This window comes from Canis lupus, chromosome 35 (assembly GCF_003254725.2).
Source record: "Canis lupus dingo isolate Sandy chromosome 35, ASM325472v2, whole genome shotgun sequence".
Classification (NCBI taxonomy): domain Eukaryota; kingdom Metazoa; phylum Chordata; class Mammalia; order Carnivora; family Canidae; genus Canis; species Canis lupus.
In genome coordinates this window covers 11,691,464-11,712,230 of record NC_064277.1, presented here as the reverse complement: position 1 = coordinate 11,712,230, position 20,767 = coordinate 11,691,464, and the positions used below count along the sequence as shown (strand labels likewise).

Sequence of the window (20,767 nt, the reverse complement as noted above, 5' to 3'; positions counted from 1 at the left end):
CATATCTATTCACACCTGGCAATGTACATATATGACAGAGCAAGCGCTCTACTAGCATTTAGGAATCTACCGATCAATTACCAAATGAACAAATGAATAAAGAACCAAAAATGGTTTATTAGGGATGGGAAGTCCATTTGTAGACATGATAATGAGTTTGGAACATGAGTTCCAAATTTGAATCCCACAAATAGAATAAATAGAATTCTATTGACTGGTCAAGCCTGGACACACAGATTTGGAATTAAGAATCTAGACGTAGACATGATAATGAGTTTGGAACATGAGTTCCAAATTTGAATCCCACAAATAGAATAAATAGAATTCTATTGACTGGTCAAGCCTGGACACACAGATTTGGAATTAAGAATCTAGACCTCATGTTTATTTTAAAGGATTCCAGTTTGTGTTGTAGCATGTTTAGTCACTAGAGAAAACTGAAAGTACTTTGCTCTCATACTTCTTCAAATACATATTCTGTAAATAACATTATGAGTGAGAAAATTAACATATCAGCAATAAACTGACAAAGACATTGACCAAATGAATGGTTGGGAATAAATGGCAACCCAAAATCCTGCAGGAGGCTTGGTGCAGTCAAATTTTATCAGTAGTCAACTCACTAGTAGGTGCTTTCCTACTAGTATGGCTTTTGCTTTCAATTTTAGTTTATAACTCCAGGGATTTGGGCAATGACTTTTTAAAGAATGAGAATCCTAATTTTTTTAAAAACATCAGAGGTTCAGACCAGCATAGATTGTATAATTCAGTTTTTAAAAAATGATGTTGTCATGTCTGCATAAACATTTCTGAAAAGTAACAAAGAAATTAGTGTGAGTGCCTCTTAGAATGAGGATAAAGAACAGGGACAGGAGAAGGGAGAAAAGACAATTTTTTATTGTACATTGCTTCTGTACTAGTTGATCTTTAAAAAAAAACTAAGTATATGCATTATTCAGATTGAAGATCTGATCATTTACATATAATATGCATGTATAAAGATAGATGTATGTACATGTGAGTAGCCAAATCAAAAACAAAACTTGAATGCCTCAATTCTCTAAGAGTATATAAGTACTTACTTACATACTTAAAAAATTCATATATTATGTGTATTACATCTGTTCACCTATTAAATATACACGTATGCTCTCAGATTTTGTTTCTGTATTCTCGCTTAAATGATTATTCCATGTTTTCAAAGTCATGGATGCCAGTTTCCTCCTTCCAAACTGAGGATATATTAACATGTACTGAATGGGAGTAATACTGCTGTAATTATTACAACACACTGTTCTTTATACTTCCCTTTAACTTATTCAACTCAACATATTAGTCAAAATATTCAGAGGTCAGATAATGTCTGTTTTTCACCTCAAAATAGTCCAATTTGCATCCTTGCCAAAGGGTAATTCCCTCACCAGCAAGAATCAGAAGGTAAAAGGATATGAAAAATTATAAGTAGGTGGTAGAGGGGAGAGAAATAAGGTGAAAACAGACAAAGTCTAACAATTTTAGTCATCAACTACAGATATCATCTTTAAGGGGGGGGAATCAGAGTCAAATAAACTAAAATACCCTCACAATATTTTGTCATTTATGAAGATCAAGCTGGGGACCACTGATACGTACTCCTACAATACCTAACACCCCACACTGTCCCTACGACAGCAGTCAGCTCATTTTACTGTGAGTAATGGCTTGCTTCAAGAATTACTTCCTTACTCAACCAGTAGCCCATGAGGTCAGAGACCAGACAGGTGCTTATCAGCTCTGAGTCCGAAGCATAGTGCTGCATAAACGGCGGGTCAACTGTCCAATCATCTGGACACTGGCATTGAACAAATGCCACAAATCCTAACCATTCTCTACTGTGTAAATCTACACACAAGCGGGGAAGAATCTGATAACCACAAGAAAAGTAACCTTATGAAATTTCCAATTTTTGGATTAGCTACACATCTTTTAAACAATCCTTATTAACTTTTCTGTGCTATAAAGTGAATAAATGCTCTAGTCTGGTCAAGTAGCTTTCCACTCAAGAAGTTGCATGGCAAAAGCTCCCAAACTTTTCAGAGTTTCAGAGAGAGAGATGAAAATATACACAAACAATTATTTCCAGTTACTAATATCGTATGCCATAATTTTTAATGTGAAATGTATTAGCTTCTGAGTGATTTAGGTCATTACAAGTACAAAGTGGTAAAGAAGTAAAGAAACGTATGGTGGTTGTTTGTGGGATCCACAGAGTGAATGGCCAACCATGAACTTAAGAGTTAGCTTTTTATTAGTGGCCAACACACTAAGGGAGATATTCCCTAAACTGATTTTGAAATGAGTAACGCTTACAAAATACCTCAAACGAATCCACTGGTTGCATTATAAATTATATTTTAGGAAAACAAACTCAAATGATTGTTTGAGGCTATGAGCCTGAATGGTCAAGTAACTGTTCATACAATTTTGCATATTTGTGTATGTAGACATGTATAATGGATGATGTGTATGTTTGTATCATGTATGTTGTTATGCACATTACCTTATTTGAAATATACTCACACACCATTACATGTATACATGCCTATGTTCCCTGTTAGTCTTCACTGTTATTGAGTAATAACATCTCATATAAGATAATGATAGCACTGGCCCTTCATACATGGAAGTGATTCTGAATCAGTATTTATGAGAAATTTTACAAGGTATAAAAATGCCAATCCAAACTTTATAATGCAATCACTCTCACATACACATACTCACACAACTCACAGGCTTTAATCAATCATCACAATTTAAACAATGAACAAATGTCATTTTTTCACAAAGGAAGTACTTGGCTAACTCCCACACTTGCAAGGACTCTGGCCAAAAATAACAGTAATTAGACTTATAACTTCATATGTATGGATCTAATCTAGTCAAGCCAAAAATAGCTTTTTAGTCATTTATCAACTATTGTCATTTGCTTTAGAGGCTCCTGCATTATACAGACCCAGTTTGGCAAATCATGGTGAAAACACACTAAAATATAACTAAACGTAAGAAAATTGATAGTGCTTTTCAGTTATAATATTGTAGCACCTGAGAGATCACCATGATGTAATTACTGTGGATAGCTAGTAAGATTAATTCGTTTTTAAATTCCCTAAACCATATGTTAAATAAACTAGCAAAACAGAATTAACATATAACATGTTTCTTAAAGCTAATGGAGACATCCTAAGTTATCTATTCCAACACATCATTAGAATCTCTGCTCTTGAAAACCCTCCTCTTGAGGGGGCACCTTGGTGGCTCAGTGGTTGACCCTTCAGCTCAGGTCGTGATCCGGGGTCCCAGGATCGAGTCCCCCATCGGGCTCCCTGCATGGAGCCTGCCTTTCCCTCTGCCTATATCTCTGCCTTTGTTTCTGTGTCTCTTGGGAATAAATAAATAAAATCTTAAAACAAAAACAAAAGCAAAAACAAAAACCCTCCTCTTGAATGGGCAACACTGCCTTTTAGGGATGCCCACACTACACAGCTCGCCCTTCTCCCATCACTGCTTCAAATTCACACGTATTCCTCAGGAGATGTGCCTCCCAATGCTTCCCTTACACCTGCCTGGAAGTGCTCATCCTCCTTCAGACCCTACTGAGGAAAAAGCTATCAAAATAGCGAAAATATGTTTGCTAGGTGCCCGACACTGTTCTAAGGACTTTATGAAAACTCACCCATTCAACTCTCACAGAAAACCTACCCGGGAGGAAGGAACTGCCCTTGTGACCTCCACTTTATAGAAGAGTGAACTGAGGTCCACAGAAGGCTGATGAGGAGACGTGCCAGATGGGAATCCCAGCACACTGCCTCCAGAATGTGCCCTCCCTACCCCTCTACCTCCACACAACCATAAAGCTTCTCTACAACTAGATGGCTGTGGCTCTTCCCTGTGTATCCACGCACAGCAGTGCCTCCACTTTATAGAAGAGTGAACTGAGGTCCACATAGTGAACTGAGGTCCACATAGGTCCACATAGGGCTGATGAGGAGACGTGCCAGATGGGAATCCCAGCACACTGCCTCCAGAATGTGCCCTCCCTACCCCTCTACCTCCACACGACCATAAAGCTTCTCTACAACTAGATGGCTGTGGCTCTTCCCTGTGTATCCACGCACAGCAAAATGGCATCCTGTCTGCTCTGGCAGTGCCTCCTCATCCTCTCTCATGTTTGCACTGTAAGACGCATGCTCTTGCAGCCCCTCCCCGGGCCCCTACTCTAGCGTGCACCAGCACTAACTACCGTAGCTCCTCCAACATCAAGTTCGTGTGTGTTGGTTCGCTTCTTTCATCCTTGTATCACTCAAGTCATCAACTCCATGGCAAGGGTCTCCCACAGTCACTCTGTCTCCCAGACCTCACCAATGTTGCATGACCACGCTTCACTCAACTTTCAGAATCTTCCAATAAATCCAGCAAAGACAGCTTCTTCCCTTCCTATACATCCCAAGAACTTTATTTGCTCTGTACTACCATCTGTAATGAAGTGTCTCTTCAGTGGTATTCAACTGTATCCCATTTGCCCATTTATTACTGGTGGTCTCATTTATTCCTTAATTTCTCTGTTACGTGGAAGCCTCTTTTCCATCTCTGCGATTTTGAAGCTACCTAAAGAGAAGAAAACCAATCCCTGCGGCACACACACAACTCTAGAAACACGGCGTGTGTTCCAACGTGGCTGAACTCATATCTGTCAGAGTGAATGAAGAGAGATGAAGACCCACAGGGAAGACGACTCAGGATGGAAAATGGAGTTGAAAAAGTCCTTCTCCCAGAGGAAAATAAAGCAACCAATAGCTGATCAGGAGTGGGGCCTGTGGAGGAGGTAGGGGGCAAACCAAGAAATCAAGACTCCACAAAGCTGTCAGGAAAGGTGGCATCTCTCCTCTCCTTTTGTCTTCCCCCTTTGGCCAGGCCAATGAACTGCAAGGCCTCAGTTCTGACGCAAAAAGGAATTTTTACTCTATTACCGTGGAAATCACTGACAGACACACTTAGCTACACACAAGTCCAACATCACAGTTTAGCTGTGTGGGGAGGGCAGGGGGCTAGTAACTGGCATCACAATCCTGTAATACTAGCAACAGTGTAATTGCAACTCTGAGTGGTTTCCCCTACAATTATTAACAAAAGATCATTAGGTTATGCTCGTGTGATCTTACTGACTAAAAGAGCCTCAGAAAGCAGCCTTTTGAGGTGATCTGCTGCATGAAGAGAGAAGTTCCACTGGGTTTTCCTGGATGCTGTGCCGCAGACAGGGTCTGGGATGTTGTGTCCTTAGCATTTGTTAAATGTATGGCGTACGCTGTGCCCACTACAGAGATGCGCTGCTTTAAGGAATCTGCAAATTTCAAAACTGTGACTCAAAAGCAAGATATTCATGTGGTGTCCAAAAAGGTAATCATTTCACATGTGGAAGCACTGGAAGAGAAAGCTCAGGAGCCAAGGAAAGAAACCAGGGTGGGGGACAGGCAGGGGCAGGGACCCAAGAAGAAGCAGTAGTGTGCACCGAGGCACACCACTGGCCAAAATGGGGAAGTCTCCCGTCTCTCAAGATCACATCTGACCCTTCATGTTTTAAATATGCACTTACTTGGCAGTCACAGACATAAGACTCACGGTTTCCAATATTCACAAAGGTCTGGGACATTCAGTCACTTCTAACTTTGCTAAGAAACACACGTGAATCCCACACGCAGCCAAGCTGACACACAGAAGGTTCGCTCAGCTGGCAAGTTAGTCTTGCAGACTCCCCAGCATCCACCTCTCATACCCTCTTTGTTCTTTACTCTTTGCTGTCAGCACTGTAATACTCTAGCAAACCCCAAGTCTTCTGACTCTCCCTCCAGAAAGCTCTCCCAACTGTCCATCCCCAATGGCTGGTCCAGGCCCTCATTTTTTTTTTCTTTTAAGATTTTATTTATTTATTCATGAGGGAGAGAGAGAGAAGGGGCGGGGGGAAGAGACACAGACAGAGAGAGAAGCAGGCTCCACAGAGGGAGCCTGATGTGGGACTCGATCCCAGGACCCCAGGGTCATGCCCTGAGCCAAAGGCAGATACTCAACCACTGAGCCACCCAGGCATCCCCAGGCCCTCACTTCTCACTGACATCCCTGCCACAGCCTCTGAGTTGGCCTCCATGTCTTTTCATGCCCTTCCCTTGGCCAACCCACACTCCACATGCAGCCACACCCACCACAACTGCCAGTGTGCTCCCTCACATTATTCTTGTTTAGAGTGTCTTGGTCTATTCCATCAAAGTCCTCAACACACTCTGTAATCATATTATGTTTATTTACTTGATTAATCCCTATATATCTCTAATAGTGGTCTTTAGCCAGGAATGATTTTGTCCCCAGAAGGCATCAGACAATGTCTGGAGACGTTTTTGGTAGTCACAATTGAAGGGGAGGGGCTGTGGCTGGCATCTAGAGGATGGAGGCCAGAGATACTGCTAAACGTCCTACTGACACACAGGACAGCTCCCTCAATGAAGAATGATCTAGCCCCAAACATCCTTACTGTCAAGGTCAAGAAACCCTGCTGTGTAAACTTGGACGCGTATTTGAAAGGATCTCTGCAAAACGGTTCAGTATTATTTTAATCATATCTTTTACTCCTCTATTCTATTCCTTCTAAACAGAACAATAAAATATAATTTTGATCACTATCTTATATTTTAGCATTATGAATAAGAGTGCATGTTAGCCAGTAACTACTGCCATGGTGGGGGGCGGTGGGGGGAACAGCCTTCCCATTAGCACTAAGATTAAAGTATTCACATATATTCCATCATTAAGAACCCACCAAAAAATTGAGGCATGAGCAGTCCTAACTTCTGCTATGTCACTCGGCTAAGACATGGAAGGCTGGACATCCCAGGACAACTGAACACAAAACTTTCTTGCAACCTCCAGTTATAGTTTTCACATGAAAGAAACAATAAAGTGTGGTGGTTGTAGACTTTCATGGATTCAAATCCCGCCCTCCTTCTTATCTCTATGATATTGGACAAGTGACTCGATCCTCCAAATCTCTGTTTCCTAATCTATAAAATGGGTAAGAAAACAGCACCCACCTCACAAAGTTGCATAAGACTGAGAAAAGGCAACAAGGGGAAATGTTTAAAAGAATACTCAGCTTATAGTTGATACTCATTAAAAATTACTTATTAATTATTGAGGCGCCTGGGTGGCTCAGTCCGTTGAGCATCTGACTCTTGGTTTTGGCTCATGTCATGATCTCAGGGTCATAAGATCGAGCCCTGTAGTGGGTGCTGTGCTCAGCAAGGAGTCTGCTGAGATTCTTTCTCTCCCTTTTCCTCTGCCCCTCCCTCCCCATTATTTTATCTCTATCTAAAATAATAAATGCATCTTTGAAAAAAATTACTTATAATTACCTAACAAATATGCAAATATTTTACACTTCATAGCCCTTTGACTTGCATGAGTGATCAAGAAAACTAGTTCTGGTTTCCTTGTTGAATCAGTGTACCTTGGAATTAATTTAACAACTAAGAAAAGCAATGAAAATGTCCAATTCATCAATATCTGTACCTAATAACTCATCAACTTTTGTCTATAAATATTATATTTAAAAAGTTAGGAAATTCAATCTTATTATACAATATTTCCAATACAAAAGAAAGAGAAATTATTAGTAAGCCAAATAATGTTATCATTTAAGGAATAGTTTTTTTATACATATAATTTCCAATAAATATTTTTGGAACAATGTTTGAAGTACCCTAACTTGAAGTTAACACTTTCTAAGTAAATTCTGTAATAAATCTGTGTATTACATTACAAATCTTTTCAGAAGCACTGTGTACCACTCTGTATGATACTGTGTATAAATTTTAATAATGCTATCTTATTAAAAAAAAAAACCACTTGGTTTGGCATTTCTTTCACAGACTAAACAAGCAATTAGTTGTCATTCTTAAAATAAGTTGTACTATGCATTAAGCAGCCAACAACAGTTACAACCTTACAACGTATTCTTCACCTAAGCCATTTCTGACTCAACTACTATAAAAACAGTATTAATATTCAGTTCTCATTCAGATTTCATTAGAAAACTGAAAGGTCAAGTTTTTTTTAAAACTTGGTAAATTTAAGACATGATATGATTTCCTCAAGAGAAACATAAATTTACCCAAAAATATTTTAAACAGTAGTTCCAGTTAAAATTACCAATCGCATTTTATCTTTAAACAAAGGCATTATCCACAATTTTACCCACGAGAAAACAAAAGACTACTATATCACCAGATTCAATTTACCAGCTACGTGAAGAAAGCAAAAAAAGTCCTAAAATGATCACACTACAGACTCATTAACACAATGCTCTATTTGATCTGAAACTACACCCCCCCCCACACACACACCCTGCAAAATACAGTGATGACAAGATGCATCTGTTAAGATCAAGCATAATCAGCTACACAAACACACAACTGGTTTTCTTCTACCTGTTAATGCAGAAGAATCCTTACAACTTTTATTGTTTTCCTTTTTCCTGTGTTACCCAGCTAGCTACACTGCTCTCTCTCTCTCTCTCTCTCTCTCTCTCTCTCTCTCGTCTGTAAATTAAGGACTCCAGGTTAGTAACACATTCATCTCTGGTTGCGATTTGATCTACCATATTAGATTTTTCTGAGTGTATTATTCCCATCGGAATTTATTCATGTTTATGAATAAATATATACATAAATATATTTGATTATATTATAATTAAAATAATTAATCAAATTAAATTATTAATTAAATTGATTAAATTTTAATCAAATTAAAATTATTTGATTTGTTTATATTTATATATGAATAAATATAAACATAAATGCTTATGTCATTTATCTCTATGCAAACATGCCAACCAAAGTTGAGTTTCTCATTATAACGAGGGTGTCCGTCGGGGTTAACTATGCTTAAACTCTTCCAAGCCAACCTCGCGTGTAAGAAATGGTAGGAAGCGTGGGCATCCATACAACATTACAATCCCTTCAGTTCACATAGAGAATCCACAGGCCCGTCCACCAACATGTCTGTCACCCCCAGGGGTCTGTGCACAGTCACGTTACCAGCCATGACAGGTCACCAGCCCCACGCGCTGTGCCACCGAGGCACACCTGCGCTCCCTGCCCCTCCACGTCACGTTCGGGAGCAGCTCTGAGAAGCGGCCGCTGTCTCGGGCTGGTCCTGGGAGTCCTCCCCCACTACCTCTCCATGGCAACCGCAGCTACAGAGAAGCCGGTCCACCTCTTACGCAAATGAAAAGAGGCCACAAATGTCAGCAGTCACAACATCCTCCTTTTCCCTCCCCACTTAATTTCCTTCTTAAAGTAACAGCGGTGCATTCCTCGTTATTTTGCATTTCAGAGCACCTTCCACCACCGTTCAAATGGATGGGAAAGAACTTAGGAAAATCAGAGTTAAAAATCCATCTGTGTGACCACTTACATAACATGACTGAGGCCCCGGAGAGGACTCTGATTTGCTGGGTTTTCATTTACCAAGCCAGCATCTCAGCAAGTCCCCTCTGTATCTGGGCATCCCAGTATTTGAGACAAGAATCCTTTAAGATATTAACCGTCCTATTTTTGGCTTCCTCAGAGAAAGACGAGAGAGAGAGAGAGAGAGGAGAGAGAGAGAGAGAGAGAGACAGACAGACAGACACTGGTCCATTAGGATTACTCAGTACTCGATATGCATGGTTTCTTTTGTAAGTTCATATTTTTATAGAAAAGTCAAGGCTCTCTTTCTTACTTTCTGAACCAAACGGTCATTATCTAAATCACTGGCAATACTGACACTGGCAAATGTTCCCTGATCCAAGAGCCTTACGTTACAGCAGCACTTGGCTTTAAAAATGATCTTCTTTCTGGAATCCACATTTACAGCCTTATGGATTCTATAAAAAGGGGGGAGGAATACATTTAGCCCTCCCAAAGACTGAGGCATTTTTTTAAAAAACAGACATAATAGTTATCAGAATAATTCTGATTATCTAGATTCCTTCCTGCCCACGAGGAGACAATTCAATGTGCTGGCTTCAGGGATTTCTCAAGTCTAAACCTAATATCCTGCTCATCCTACAATTACCTGAATAGTGATAATTAATTCTTATTAAACTCTTTTTTCTTAGTAAGGATTCTGAAGAAATATCAGCCTCCCCCTTCCCAGCCTACAAAGAATAAGGGTTATATTCACCATTCTAATTTATTTAGAAAAAAAAAAGTTGTAATTTTAAATATGCAAGAAAGGAGCATCTTAACCAACCCTGAGCACACAAGAAAACAATATTAACTAAAATGTCCTACAGCACTAATGTCAGGAGATATGTGATTGGTAGTAAAACGGTACAATGAGCTATTTCATAAGAATATAATGCAATCACTAGTTTTTTGAGTCTTAGATAACAGAAAATAGGAGAACTGAGACCACCTCTGGAAGCTCCTTTAATGTGTGACACTGGAGGGTGTACAGATTAACATCAAGATCCTTTTGTAGATAACAGATTCCTGTGCAAAACTAACAGAATGAGGGAGAGGAGGAGTATTGAAATTTGTTTTTCAACTATCGAGACTTGAGTCATTCCCAATGACTTCAAGTCTGAGGACCAATTTTTAACCAAAAATTCTGTAGTCTTCCCTGTATTAGGAGCTATGCCTTAACTATTTGTAGATGTCAGAAGCAGATCAATGATAAAAATATATAAAAGAAATACTTCTATGTGGATCTGTAATTCATAGTGACAATCGCATCCACATTCATTGATCCACTTAAAATATAGTAGCATCAGAGCACCTGGGCGGTGCAATCAGTTAAGGGTCCAACTTTTTCTTGATTTCTACTTCAGGTCCTGATCTCAGAGTCACGAGATCAAGCCCGGCATCAGGCTCATGCCCAGTGTGGAGTCTGCTGAAGACTCTCTCTCCCTCTGCCCCTTCACCCTACTTTCTTTAAAATAAATGAAAAGAATCTTAAAAAAAAAACTATACACACACACACACACACATATATATATACACACACACATATATATGTAGTTAATAGGTATATAATAGTATATATATAATTTATATGTCAGCACCAAAATATATTAAATGAATAAAAGATCATCACCAAATAGGATTTATCTCAGGAATATAATGACAGGCTTGACATCAGAAAAATCCATTACTAAATTCACTACATATTAAGGAAAAATGTGAACTATAGAAGCCAATTTCTAATGATAAAATTTTCATGCCCATTCCTACAAAAATACTCAAAGTTATGATTAGAAGATAATCTCTAAAACTATGTAAAGAATATTCACCAGAAGCTAACTGCAATCATCATATTCAACCGTGGACTAAAGGAAACATTCCCATTAAAGTCAGAATTTTAGCAGTGATACTATTTAATATTCACTAGAGGTTCTGGACAATTTGATAAAATAAGAAGAAAAAATTTAAGAGGTATGAAAATTATAAAAGTAGAAACAGAATCATTTATTTGCGGCTTATATACTCTAATTAGAAAAATCCAAGAAAATCAAATGAATTGGTAAGAGTAAGAAAGAATTCAGTCAAGTGGCCATACACAAAGTCAACTTATAAAAATCAACAGTTTAAAGTACTTTCAAATTTATCACAAATAAAACGAAAAATAGTACACAGAGAGAAGAGCAAGAGAGGAGAGAGAGAGAGAGATGGCAAATGCGACAAGATGCAAACAGCTGTGAATTTAAGTGTAGGACATTGGGTATTTATATTAACCTTCTTACTTTTAAGAGTACGACATTCTCTTCAGTCTAAGGCTCCATACAACATAAGTAAATTCAAGGTACTTCCTTCCTCTTCTCACCCTGCACAGTTACCCTACTAGCACTTTGTAGATCCCACCTTACCTCCAAATAAATCCTAGGGCATTTAACTTGATTTTCAGCTCTATATTCTTCACTTTTCTTTATTAACTCATCACCTTGTATCTCAGATTTTCTTTCCAACTTTGGCATCAGATCAAGGCTGAATCTAACCTGGACCCCAGATCAACTGCCTACAGCCTTTCTCATACAATGGGACTTCTGCTAACTAAATTGGTGAACAAATATATACGAACCAAATATTAACTCACCTTTTCCATAAAGATTCCACAAGGCACAATTCCCCTAAATGGTGTACAATATCCTCTCATGTCTCCCTGCACTAATTTCATAAACACCACTGGCCTCATAGGACCCTGGTCTTAGGCACATGTTTACATCATTTTGCTTATTTTGTGCTTAACTTGCTTTGTGAGCAGGCCAATGCTTCTTAATCATGGTGATGAAATCTCATGCTTCAAAACCACAGTGCTGGCTAAAAGAATTCAACTTATACCTTGAAATTTGCTAGCTCAGAAAAAAAATTCCAGATCAGAAGTCAAATACTCAACCAAAAGGATTACTATTTCTTTTCCTCCAGACTGGATATTTGGTGAGAACAAAACACTATATAAATAAAGGGTCTGAATTGTATCCTCTGGTTTGTGACAGCTCCTCAGATAAAACATAGAGGCTTTCTATTTTAAATAGAAGGCACAAAAGAGAGTAAAATTAATGAGAATGCTCTTAACTGAAGAATTGTCTTTTCCTACAAGTTTAGATTCCTTAAGTATATGTTCTAGTGCTACACTTGTAACTTTTGGTTTATAACAGTTATTACAAGTATAATTCTATAATCATTTAATTACTTCACATAGGTAATTATTTAATATAGTTATTAGATAATTATTTAATATAATACTTTTCAACCAAGCAGTAAGCTCTGTAAGAACAGGAACTCTGTCCATCTTGGCTTGCACTGTAATCTGAATACCTAGCACATATTTGCTCAACTTATATTTCATGGAAGTGTGAACAAAAGTAGATCAAACTGAAGCTAACAAAGACAATTTTCTAAAAGAGGGATTTAAAATGCAAAGACATATTTCTTAAAATTATTGCAGCATAAACACAAAAGTAACTCAATCTTGAATTATATTCTCAAATGCTCAGGCTTTTTTTTTTTTTTAATTTGAGAGACAGCAGGAGAGAGCATGTGCAAGTGGGGAGATTGGTGGGGTGGGGGGGGAGGGAGGGAGGGAGGGAGAGAGAGAGAGAGAGAGAGAGAGAGAGATAATATATTTCAAGCAGACTCCCCAGGGAGCAAGGAGCTCAATGCAGGGCTTCATCTCAGGACCACGAGGCAAAATCAAGAGTCAGACAATTAACCAACTGAGCCACCCAAGCTCCCAAATGCTCAGGCTTTTTAATGAACAAGAAGCAAGCCATTTTTGATCAAGTAATAGGTTACGCCATCAAATCAGGCATGTTAGTTATAAAAGTGGAAAAAAGGGTTCCATGATAACCATTAAATAAAATGGAAACAAATTAATCATCCCTCAGCAAGAGAATGTTAAGTATAACAAATTAATATGAGGCAAAATATCATGGAGTCATTTGAAACCAATATCTATAAGGAATTTTAATGACATTGCAAAACACTAGTGGTCAATACGATCAAAGGGGGGGGGGCGCACCACAAAATCCACACTATATTACTGGATGGTACAATTAATTATGAGTGACTATAATTTTTGAGTATGCAGATCTTTGAAATTTTCTCCAAAAAACATACTAACAAATAATTTTTTTTTATTTTTATTTTTTTAGTAAATACATCTAAGGATGGGGAGAGAAGACAGGCTGTATTCTATTCCTGATAGTTTAATTTCTTCCACAGCATAACCATTGGTATTCATCCAATTATTTACACACTCATTGGTCAAATAAGTTAAATAAATATTAGACCCCAAATATAATACTCCAAGTCCCTCAAATTGCCATCACAATTGCTGGACTAAAGTAACTGAGTATAGAATAGATGCTTTCTGTACATTGCTGAGAACCATGAGCCATGAGAGCTAGTGGCGTTCAAGTACAGTGGGCTCTACTCCAAACACAGAAAAGAAAGACAACCAACTTTTTCCGATACTAACAAATTGTAGGTCCTATCTCCACATGGAGAATGATGAAAATGTACGCTCCCCTTGTTATCCTACTTGTGAGATTCTTCACTGAAACAAAGCAACAAAAACTCTTAAATATGGAACAATCACTATGCACCAAGATGTTCATCATGATAGTGTTTATTCTGGAAGAGAAGTGGAAGCCACCGTACAACACAGCCTGTGTGTTTATTCCTGTGTTTTTCTGTCTTCTCTTGTTTTGCTTGGGGCTTGACAAGGCTGCAAAAGGAAAACTGGTGTTTTCTTTTCTCTCCAAACATATCCTGGTTGAATCAGTACATAACCTCCATACACGTTCCCCACCACTACCACCACTTTGGTTTCTGTCAAGACAGGGCATCAATTCTGCCCTTAGGGCCGCAGAGTCTGAGAACTGCCCACACTCTCTCCTCAGGACCTTAGAATATTTCCATTGGTCTCTTGTCCCTAAGACTTGCAGGTATCTATTTTGGTTTTTCTGTTATATCCCAACATTTGGGTTAATTATAATTAAAAATGTTTGCCTTACAGTAATAGTCTTTTTTTCCATAGTTTTTAACATTGTTTATTAGTCAGAGTCTATTTTTGTACTCATATTTCTATAGTCATAGAAAGTTTATTTCTATGCTGTTTCTCTTATTTTTACCCTTGATCTTCTAACTTGACCAGGAGAAAAACCCCAGTCTTCTTTTAAACAAACCATAAACTGACAGGACAGTTTAATGTTTAAAAAGCAACAAGCAAAATTTGGCTAGACAGCCTCAGAACCTATCAACATATAAAAGAGCAATTAGGGAATATTTATAAAAATTTTATATCTCGTCTCCCAATCTGTATTCTGAAACACCATTTATAGTAGGGACATATATCCTTTCAGATTCTCCCCCCAAAAGAGGGATGTAAATTAAAGCAGCTGCACAGAAAGTCTCCAGATCTAGGGGGAAATTATGCTGCAAAATTATAATAGGCACATAGTCCAGTTACAAGAACTGTACAGCTTTTCTGGTAGTGAAAATAAACTACTTTAAAACCTATGCCAATGAGAATCTTCACCACTCCAAGAACTCACCGTCTGAATGTTTGTTAAAAGTCTTCAAAAGGTACCGTTTGCCAAGCATTTTGGCATATGGTTTTAGATCACAGGGACCAGGGCTACATGAACTAAAATTTCTAGCTTCTAAGGAGTTATCTAGTTTTAATTTGGTGAAATGAGATCCTCTGGTTTCATATTAGGATGAGAAGAGAAAGTGAACTGAGACAACATGGTCCTCTGGGAATAGCGAGGGTTTTGTTTTCAGACAAACTGAGGTTCAAGTCCTGGTTCTGTCACTAGCTAGCTGTGTGATAGTAGCACACGTTCTAACTGTCACACTTCAGCTTCATCATTAAAAAAAAAAAAAAAAAAAGAAAAAAAAAATCATCTGCCTTCCAAGATGGCCTTAATTCCTGAAAGAGATCTCTGATGTAACAGAACACAGAGGAGGTATTCAACAGATGCTCACTCTCTCTCCCCTCTTCACAAATACACATTTCTAAAACTGCCTAAATAACTTTGTACACATAAGGGTTAAACACAACTGTTTTATGTACTATGGGCGGTACATTTAGAACATGAGTTTTTTTTTTTTAAATAGCATTTAATAAAATTAAAATGTGTTAACATAAACATCCTCAAGTATTATGACATGTTGCACAAAGCCCTCTCCAGGAAGCCCTTAAAATATGTATTTGCCCACTTTGGGTGCTTCTGGTAATAAGATACAGTTCAGGATTTTAGCTTGTGCCTTTGCTGAGTAAAACATAACACAAAGAGAGTGAATAGATATGTTTATCATCTGAATGGATATACCACCGTTTTGTTACCCTAGGAAGACAGTTCTTGATGCATCTGTAGTCACGTACCAATGGAAGTTAGAGTTTCCAAATACCACTTTCAACCCAAAGGTATGTTTCACAAGTTAGCAACAGCTGTCGCCGTCCCTTAGATTTGTATTGGCTAACCACACACCATGGCATGCTTTACTCATTTGGAAAGTCCCCCACACGGTACTTAAACTCATTTTGAAACCAGAGAGGATAGTTCCTCCTATAACTCATCTGAGCAAGTTTATATAAAAGAACAGTTTTTCAGAAAGCCACAGAGTTTCTCTCCCAAGACTGTTCAAGCACAATTATGGGCAAGTGTAATTATGGAAAAAGAAGCTAGCCAAAAGTAAAGGGAAAAAAAAAAAAAAAAGCACAGTGCATAAGAGTTATGAAGGGAAAAAAATAACAAAAACAAAAACTTTAATCCCTCTATTGAAACAATTTTAGAAATACCTACTGATGTACCATCCCTCCCTCATAATGTCCCCTCCTCACAGGGGGGAAAAACCCAATTACAGTCTGTATATTCATTTGTAAAGTATAACCAGGTGAGATTCCTTTCCTTTGGAAATATAAAGCACAGATCGATGTACACATACATACATATGCCTACATTTTTGTATTTTACCTATAAATTATGTAATATATATGTATATACACACATAAAGACAAAAAGGGAAGAATAAACCATAATTTTTCTTAGATACCTAAGTTTTTTTAACTGAGATATACTAGACATATAACATTACAACATAATGATTTGATATATCTATGTATTGTCAAATCGTCAACATAATAATACTATGGTAACATCCATCACCACAGTTAATTTTTTCCTTGTGATGAGAAGTTTTAAGACCTACTCTGTTAGCAACGTTCATATATACAATACAGTACTGTTAACTATAATGGCCTTGATGAACATTACAACCCAGGACTTATTTATAACAAAAAAGTTGGTATCTCTTAACCACCTCTACCTCCACCTCTGGCAACCACCAATCTGTTCTCTGTATCTATGGATTCACTGTTTTGTGGTTCTTTTAAAATTCCGCATACAAGTGAGATCATACGGTATTTGATCTATTTCTCTTAGCATATTACTCTCAAAATCTATCCATGTTGTTGCAAATGGCAAGGTTTCATTCCGTTTTTCTGCCTGCATAATATTCCACTGTATTTATATACCACATCTTTTTTATCCATTCATCCATCGATGGACATGGGGGTTGTTTCCATGTCTTGGCTGCTATTAACAAAGCTGCAGTGAACATGGACGGGCATAGATCTTTTCAAGTTATACATTCTTTGGATAAATACCCAGAACTGGAATGGCTGGAGTATATATGATGGTTCTGCTTTTCATCTTTTTGAGGAACCTCCGTATTACTTTCCAGTGTGGCCGCACCAATTTACGTTCCCACCAACAGTGCATAAGGGTTCCCTTTTCCCCCACATCCTTACCAACGCTTGTTTGTCTCGTCTTTTTGATAACAGCCATTCTAACAGGTTTGAGATGATATCTCACTGTGGTTTTGATTTGCATTTCGTAGATAATACTGATGTTCAACACCTTGTCATGCAGCTGTCAGCTATCTGTATGTCCTCTTTGGGAAAGTGCTCAGATTCTCTGCCCATTTTACAAACGGATAGTTTGGTTTTTGGCTATTCAATTGTATGAGTTCTTTATATACTTTGGACATTAACCCCGTATCAGCTATATAATTCACAAATATATTTTTCCATTCTGTAAGCTGCCTACTCGTTGTGTTGATGGTTTCTTCTGCTGTGCAGATTTTTAGTTTGATGTAGTCCCTCTGGTTCATTTTGCTTTTGTTGCCTTTGTTTTTGTATCGAATCCAAAAATCCATTGCCAAGACCAATGTCAAGAAACTTACTGCCTGCTTTCTTCTAGGTATTTTATGGTTTCAGGTCTTACATTTAATTTTTGTTTTTTGGGTTTGTTTGTTTTTAGATTTTACTTATTTATTCATGAGAGACACAGAGAGAGGCAGAGACACAGGCAAAAGGAGAAGCAGGCTCCCTGAGAGGAGCCCGATGCAGGACTCAATCCCAGGACCCCAGGAGCACAACCTGAGCCAAAGTCAGATGCCTAAACACTGAGCCACCCAGGCGTCCCAGGTCTTATGTTTGAGTCCTTAATCCGTTTTGGGTTGACCTCTGCATATAGTCTACGATAGCAAGGGAATCCAGCTTCATCCTTTTGCCTATGTCTGCCCAGGTGCCACAGCACCATTTATTGAGAAGACTGTCCTTTCCCCATTGCACATTGTTGCCTCCTTCACCATAATGATTGGCCTTTTATGTGTGGGTTTATTTCTGGGCTCTCTATTCCATTCCATTCATCTATGTGTCTGCTTTCATGCTGATATTACACTGTTCTGATTCTTATAGCTTTGTAGTATGGTTTGAGATCTCAAATAAGGCATGTGAGAAAAAGGAAGGTTATTTAACAAAACCACTCAAACTTGCCAGAAGAGTATATACTTATTAGCTAGAAATCCACAGATTCCATTTGTTTTTAAATAACCTCAAATCATCTGTAAATCATACTTTCATCTTTTTCTTTTTCTTTTTTTTTCCTACACAGAGGTGGTTTTTATTACCTGAGTGAGCAAAGAGGAAAATACCTGTTTTGGCTAATTGTGCTGATTTGTGGATGGAAAAGTAGATAAAGTTCATACATCAAAAAGCACTAGTGAAATCTGTAATGTTCTAGAGTCATTTAAAGAGAAGCGATCTACTCAAGCATAGCAACTGTCACAATGGTCGTGCAAACCCCACCTCCTCCGCCAAACACAGAAACCTAGCTAGTCACACCCCACAAGCTACCTGAGTAGGTCAAATACCACTCTGCTCCTCCTCCCCAAGGTGATGACCCCGTCAAGCAAATCCTAAAGAGCAAGAAAGAGAGTGAGAGAGAGAAGGGCAGGCCCAGAGAAAACCTCTAGCTAGGCAGCTGCTCATGATGAGGGCTGTGTGCCAAGATCACCTCTCGTTTGAAATACATAATAAATATCATTAAGCCTGAATTTATAGATACCAAAAGATTTCTACATTTTTAACACCTCTTTCAAGGGCGCTCCTATTATCTAATAATCTAAATCCCAGAATAAGTGTTTTGGTTATAAATGCTTTGGGAAATTCACCCTCCTTACCCCCACACACACCTCTGCTCTTCCCCTGTGGATACCCAGGAGTTGACTATATGCCAGAATCCAGAATCCAAAATAGCTATTTTAATATTTTCTTATACTGACATTCTTATTAAAATGCAGTAAGCAGCCAGTGTGTTCCACAGATATCACATAAACACTTTGAGGTTTGTTTTTGGTTTGAATTGAGCAGACTAGTGGTGAGAAAAATAATACCAAAATGTTCCCAAGCTGAAAGAACAGCTTCACCGTTTTGCTCAAAGGCAAGTCAGTATCTGGGTAGAAAGCGTCACAAAACAAGCGTGTGCCAGTTTCACAAAGAGTGAGGATATTTTTATTTAAATAATATTTTAAAAAAGAAAAATCCATTTTTAACTTCTAGAGCTGTTCAACTCAACTGGAAAGTTCTTTTGAAAAATAAACCTTCTATTTTGGACTTTTATAGTGAATTTTCAAACAGTGTATCCAGGTCCCCATAACAATAGATTCACCATGCATGTTTTGAAATACCTCATGAATCACAAGTATCATCTTGATTACAAAAAAAAAAAAAAAAAAAGTTAAGAATTTTGGGAAGGATGGTGGATATTTTCGTTTGGTAGACCAAGAGATGTCTGTAGGGAGGGTATTAAAAATACAAGACATCTCTCTCTCAAATACTAAAATGATCATTAAATGTCTGGGTGACAAAGTTAAAAAAATTACACTAATTCTTTATTCAAGCAAATTTTCATTTCCTTATCTAAAGATGTGGAAAAATTTGGATTCTTGGGCCCCTCTGACATGCTGTTTTCAGGAACAGCGTTGAGATGCCTTCCTGTAGCCAGTCATCTGCTCTGCACCCACACCTGCTCGCACTACTGGGCCCCAGGGTACCTAGAATTTGTGACTCTACATGAGAGTATCAGTTGAACAGAAAGCCTGAAACATCTATGGGGGGAAAAAAAAGGTCCATGTTTCCTATACAGGAGATTCCAGGTGTATCCTAACTGCTGAACTAGGAACCGCAGATGTCAAGCCCAGAATTCACCTTTATACTCAGAGGGTCTCTGCATCCCTGAACTATGCAAACCGACTTGAGGCATACTCAGGCTTTTAAAAAGCAAGAAGAGCACCGTTCAGAATAAAAGAATGCTAAGGAACCCCAAAACGGGACCTGAAACTCTCCTGGCTGGCTTACTGAGAAAATGGGAGTTATCCATGACTGCAGGTGACGTGTCGGGGTGGGAGAGCACAGTTAGTTCAAATGCTTCCTATTGGGGTGTATCAGTAAGAATGAAGTGGCCTGCGTGGGATGACCTAAAATTTCACAGACTGAATGACAAAATAAATAAATAAAATAATAAATAAAAATACAAAGGAAATGGCACCCTCAGACACGGCCACCACGAAAGCAGAAGTGAGGGAAAGCCCAAGCTGACGAGGGTAATGAGCTCAGCGGTGGGGGTGGGAAGAAGACGTGACCGGGGGCAGACGCTCTGCGGGGCAAGATCCTGCCCAGGTGGCTGGGCCCCCGGAGAGCTACCCCGCTGCCTGGGGAGCCGGGAGTGTGAACAGGGGGCAGCACGTGGGCCGCACGCAGGGCCTGGCGGCCAGGGAGCGCCCGGTGTGACCATCTCCCCCACTGTGGCCCGAGGATCCCTCCCCCCAGGCCGTGTGGGCCTCTGGCCAAC

At 38.7% G+C, this 20,767-nt stretch overlaps 1 protein-coding gene across 5 annotated transcripts in view; it reads right to left on the bottom strand.

The window, feature by feature from the left end:
- Nucleotides 1–20,767, bottom strand: part of HIVEP1 (HIVEP zinc finger 1) — a 149,122-nt gene that overhangs the window by 90,253 nt on the left and 38,102 nt on the right. The window lies entirely within an intron of this gene.